Raw genomic sequence first — 6,508 nt, 5'->3', positions numbered from 1 at the left:
AAAAGCAAAATAAACTGCCCCTGCAAAAGCCAAAGCCTTTAGTTTAGTACTGAAGCACTCCAATCCTCCCTCAGAAAGTCACAGTGTCAGGGATTTAGCCTGGAATTACAACTCCAAAATACTCCAACATCTACTCCAAGGCCATCAGAGGCAGTGGGAACCACCACAGCACTACAGCTGCTGTGTGCCTCCTGAGTGTCAGTACATCTGTATCCTCCATGTTCCCAACTGCCCTCCTGATGGTCCTTCTCAGGCTTCTGTTCAGCCAGCAGGCATCCCCGACCTCCATGAGCCTTCTTAAACTCCAGTCATGTTTCAGCTACACGAAGCACACATTACTATTAAACTACACGATGCTCAGACCTGTCTCTTAAATTTTACATTCGCGCATGTCGCTGTGTGTCACTTCCCACCCTTCCCTCTGAAGGCACATTGATGGGCACCTCAGCCATGCCCTGTATCACAGCAGCATCCACCACCACCAGGCTCTGCTGAAGCTGGTGGATTTGAACTCTGCTTCCTCCTCGCTTTCATCTCCACTACCCCTCTCCAGTGCCCCACTCTCTTCTCCCAGTCCTACCAGCACTGCATTGGTTTCATGGCTTTGTGTTTCCCGCCATCTGCTACACCCTGAATGACTCATCACCATCCCTCCTCAGGCTGAAGCAGCAGCGTGCTCAGCAAAGTATGTCTCCTCCTGCAGAGGCCAAGGGAGCGCACGGCCACCACGATGGCAGCCCAGTGCTGAAGACCAAGGGAGAGGTCACCAGAAGCACAAGTGGCAGCCGGACATCCAGTCGGACATCCCACCACCACTGCCAGTTCTGAAGAAACTCCTCATGACTTCTTGCGACAACAGCCAGATGTGCTGGGCTGTGGCTGCACAGTCCAGCCTGGAAGGGAAGAAATTTATTTGCAGCAAATAGCTGTTGCAGTTACCCACTGAAAGCAGAATCACAGGCACTAGAAAGTCAGAGATGTTACCAACCCAGGACCTTTGTTTGTGAGTAATAATTACCTCAAGGCTTTTACTCTAATTAATGGATTTGGATCTAGTCAGCCACCGATGCATGTGCATAGGTTCTCACTGATGTTAAAGACTATGTGGAGTAGAAGACTCTTTAGAAATAGCAGTTTCTTCTGAGGTAATAGTGTTTTTTTCTTACCCATCTTCTGTTCCTTTCCAAAATCATGACTTTGAACTAAATCTTGCCAGACTACTGGTGTCCTGAGACATGTCATAACTGAGACAAGAGGTAATGGGCACAGACCTGAACATAAGAAGTTCCATTTAAACATGAGAAGGAACTTCTTTACTTTAAGGGTGGCAGAGCACTGGAACAGGCTGCCCAGAGAGGTGGTGGAGTGTCCCACTCTGGAGACATTCAAAACCCACCTGGACGCCATCCTGTGCAACCTGCTGTAGGTGACCCTGCTCTGGCGGGGGGATTGGACTAGGTGATCTCCAGAGGTCCCTTCCAACCTCTATGGTCCCTACCATTCCATGATTCTGTGATTCTGTGAGACCTAGATTGCTTAGAAATATCTCTGTGCTCTTGAATGGAAAAGTCTCATAACTGATATTTACTGTCTAGAGCACAAACACCACTCCGTCGCATCTGGATTAACTGCTGTGTGCCCTTCTTGTTCTCCAGTCCCAGATGTTCTCCCTCCCTCAGCAGCACTCAAGAGAGAGGAGCTTTTTTCCAATCCTCTTCTCCGTGTCTTCATTTGCAAGACCACCTCGTCAAGGCAGATGCTTTGTCTGCGTTCTCACAGTTTGCTGCAGATATTTTCACTTTTCTGGGTAACTGTAAAGACAGAGGTTGTTGAAAAAAATGGATTACAATGCATTTAGGCAAGCTGAGCTAAAACAAGGTTGAGCTTTGTCCACAATTGCCCTCAAATGACTTTTGGAGCTGATTTGCCTGTGCTGATTCTTAGTGATAGGGGAATATGAACGGAGGTTTAAATATGTCATTACAGATGTCCTTGTCTTTTGGAAGCAGACTCTGGGATCATCCAGACCTGCAGAATCAGGGAATTTGCCAGATTTGACCTCTGGAACACTAAAAAAAAAAAAAAAAAAAAAAAAAAAAAAATTAAAAATTATTTTTTACAAGTTTTTCACCTTGAAAACAAAAAAAAAAAAAAAAAAAAAAAAAAAGCAGTTACATATTATATTTTAAAACACAAGTTTAAGTGCAAATTCTAAAATGTTACTCACTTATTGTAAATAGTAATGACCATATCGTGTAAAAAAAAAATAAAATTTGAAAGCAGCACTAGAGCTAATGAAAATCTCAGGAGGCAGCACTGATTTAAAGACAAAATGAGCAAGGACAAAACCTTAACCTCGCTGGCTATCTCCAGGACTTGCTATGGGCTGTATTTGGACTGCCTCTCATGGCGCTGAACTTCAAGACACCGGAAGGCTGTTAGGATTGTGTTTGCTCTGGGGCTGACAAATTCTGGCCTCCTTTAGGACCAATGGAAAGAATAATCTTTAGGCCACTCATCCTATTTGTCTAGCATAGGTGTTGCAATTACTTTTCCCAAATTACTGTATGTCAAACCAAAGTCTGGCAAGCCCAGCAAGCAGGCGATCTGAACCCTTTACTTCTCTTTTTTTGAAAAAGATAACCACCACAGAAGACCCTACCGTTTGAGTTAGTGACCGCAGAACGTGTTTTCGACATATCGTGTAAACTTTAATGATTCCTGACCCTCATTTTCTTGACATACGAAGTCAACAGCTCCTTAAATTCTCTTTCTATTATGTTATCTGCATCTATTTTTTTAAAGGTCAGTGCCTGCCATTTTTTCCTGCCTTGCTTCCTGACACTATAATTTTAGTCCCAGTAACAACGCCCTGTTAACACTTCACTATATTTCAAATATTGTATCTCACCAGACCCTCAAAATATCATGCCGGAGATCTGATGCTCTGTGCATGGCAAATGTTCCTTTGTGGAGCTTTTGATGTGATGTCAAGCCACGCTGCGGAGACTTTACATTGTGGATCTTTGATATCACGCACCACGACAACGTCTCCTTCGTAGCCGTCACAGCCACTGACTCAGGGCGTGCTGCTCGTACTGTCAGTGCTCCTGGAAACGCAGTGTACCTGGGGTGTGTGAGAATCTGGTTGCGAAAAGCCATATGGTGCCTGGAGTATAATCAGTAATCAACTGTGAATTTCTTAATCACTGCGAAGAAAATGATGCAATTTCATGAATTCTACCTGCACAACCCAGGAGAATATGTGCATAATTATTAATAATGACTTAGATCTGTGCACAGGACCAGGGCTTACCCAGGAAAGCCGATCTTTTTCATCCAGATGCTGCAGGGTAAAAGGTACTACGGAAGGAAATGACAATTTCCTCAATTAAAAACCACAAAATTTGTCCCGATTTTTCCTTTTTCACTCCTGCATTACCATTGTAAAGATCAAGTTGCATAAGATCCACTAATGCGTTGCTCATGCATAGAGGCCTTGAGTCAGCATGGTTGAAGCCGAGACTGCAACAGAAGTTGTCGTGTGCGGTACTTTCATCTCTTGCCGAAGCATTTTAAATCAGGAATTACCTATCACCAGGAAGAAGCAATTTGTTTTTATAAATACGTGACTGAAATACCTTGCAATACACAAAGCTCTCCAACAAGTGGCACTATTAAGACTATTCAAGTTGCGAGATTGATATGCAAATGAGATCTCAGAAAGGGATGTTGGGACATGTTTTACAATATTGGATTACATTTAAAATCTTCTAAATTTACATATGAAGTATGATTGAAATAGATATTCATAATTCAAATATTCTGGAAAGTTTTGTGTTATCCATAAAGAAAACACTGAAAAGTAGGTCAAGTGCCATAAGCTCAGCCAGGCAGTCCTCTCGAAAAGGATAAAGTCATGGCAGTGTGGGGAAACGACCTAATTAAGACATTAGTAAAGGTAACGTGTAAGCAGGAAATTTGTCCATGGAGTCGAGCTAAAACCAGTTGCTGAATGTGTGGATGTAGCCTTTTCTCGAGGACAGTATTGAAGCATTCACGGTGAGTTACCCCTCAAGTATTCATGGGGTAACTTCTAAATTGTACCTCTTCACATTTATTCTCACCTTATTTTGTTGTCATTGCTTGACAAACTGTGGATCATTTTGAGAGACCGTACATGACATCTCTTCAAATAATTCATATTTGCCTGGAGTATATGTTTGGCTGTACTTCAAGGAAAATGGTCCAGAAATAGTTACATTTACAAAAATTGAGGCGTGAAGATAGTTGATTGCAATGGAAAAAGGATCAGACGATTTGTTGATGAAATATAAGCAGTTTGGGAATTAATTGGGAACTCAATGCATTAAAATGTCATATACATGATATAAACCCAGCATTTTTAAACAGTAGGTTTCATTCAGTCCGTGTAATATTCCTTCTGTCCTTCAAAATCAACTCTGTTTCATTTTTCCCCAGTTTCCTAGTGTTACAGAGAGATGTAACGGACCATAATAAAATCAGGACCTGAATGATATACAGGAATCTGAACTCTATCTTCCATTATGAGTTGACCACACTGGTTACAAAATTATTAATAGTATTTGGGTACCAAAAGCTGCATAGAGGTGTTCGGTGAGGTTTCAAAAAGCCAACATGCACAATCCCTGCTTGGCTCTAGCTTCTTTCACTCTGTGCCAATCTCCGTCCTGCACAAGCGCAATGTGGTTCACGCTGAAGTCACTGCAAATTTTATCACAGAGTAAACAGAATTATAAAAACTAAAATGGATGTTTTTACATTACGCTTCCTTTAAGTCAAACAGTAACATTCATTTTTAAATGTCGGCCAGTAAGATAAATGGCAATTATTGTGCCTTTCAGAAACGCGCACTATGGGCAGAGGTTTCCACAGAGTGCTTTGTTGAGTTTTCTGTTTGGCCACCTTTGACTACCTGGAGACGTATCTCCTGTAGTGTGTTGTAAACAACAGAATACGTTCACTTTGAATGCAGCGGCATAATGGGCACGTGGCATGCTAACTAAAGCATTACAAATGCTGCATGGCTTATTTTTATCTCTCAGTCCTTCTCAATATAGTATTTTTATCTCTCATGGCAATACAAAATTATTTTTGTGTCTCTAGGAAAAACACGGCAACAAGGAGAATCAATCCTGCTAGCGTTTAAACACATCACAAGTCCCCTTACACACTGTGGGACTTTTCACGTGCTTAACACTATATATGTCTGCAGAACCAGAACCTAAATGACACTTGTGAGCAAGGCTTTATATTAAAAGTACTTGGAAAGGGAAAGTGAAGTTTATGAGTCAGATTCTCCAGTGGGGTGCTATTCTGCAGCCACATGTAGCTATGAGAAGTAGGGGTAAAACGCTACTGAGCTAAAAATCTTTTCACTTTACACAAGCGGACAACTGTGCAAAATGCAAGCCAGGGGAGAACTATGCTTTTGGAAGGTGACAATATATTTGTCGTTACACACAAAGAGATGATTTTGTCTTGGCATATAGTATTTGCATAGTTTTCTGGAGTGTAGTAGACTTGGAAAACGCAGGTAGCCTGACCAGCTGCTGCAGTTTCAGGAAAAAACATCAGTGAAATTACTTCACAGAAATTGCTCCTCTGTAAAAGATGTGGAAAACACTATGTATCATCTATCTGTAGTGCAAGGGGGAAACAGAGGATGAAGACGTACAATAAAAACTGACATAAACACAGAAAAAAAAACAAACATGCACACGTTAATTACTGAACGTGCTTTTGTTAGCAGTAGGTCACCATCATTCTTTATTGACATTACTGCAAATGCAATTTCTTTTTCAAGACCACTGACCCAGGAAAATGTAACCCTCTAGTTATCCAACGCCCTTTAATTAGAGATGTCTCCAGAAATAATCTCACTCATGGCCCCTATTGTGAATCATTTATTTTCTAACTTTCCTTTTTATCAGCCGTCTTTCATCTTTATGTTCTTCTGCCCTAGCCTGGCTGAATAGCTCGGCCTTGTAGAATGCAGTTTATTCATTTGCCGGTTCTCCCAATTGCATTTCATGTCTCGTGGCATTTGGGGTCTCGCTCAGAAGCGCTGGCTGCCAGCACCGGCATAATTTGCGGGAATCACAGCTTTCCACTGGGTAGAAGGAAGCATGGCGCCAAGCCTCAGGGTGGGAAAGGGCTCGAAAACGGGCACCTCGCACCCGCTGAGACGAGGCAAAGAACAACCAACCCTCTCGCGCTGGGACGACGCGATGGGGCTTTGTTTTTGTTTTTGTTTTTAGTCTCGGGAGGACTTATCTATTCTTGCGATGTTCGGCAGGGCTGACTCATGACTGTTGGGCGCTTGCGGTCGGCAATATAAGTAGGATGAGGTTTCTCCGGGGGCGGAGCGCATAAAATACCTCCAGGATCAACACCGACGCTCCGCCGGCAGCGAGGGGTGACCGGGTGGGTATTTTTTGCCCTGCCCACCACAGCTCTGCCCGCA

This window comes from Charadrius vociferus, unplaced genomic scaffold (assembly GCF_000708025.1).
Source record: "Charadrius vociferus isolate BGI_N301 unplaced genomic scaffold, ASM70802v2 scaffold185, whole genome shotgun sequence".
Classification (NCBI taxonomy): Eukaryota; Metazoa; Chordata; class Aves; order Charadriiformes; family Charadriidae; genus Charadrius; species Charadrius vociferus.
Note: the sequence above shows the minus strand (reverse complement) of the source record.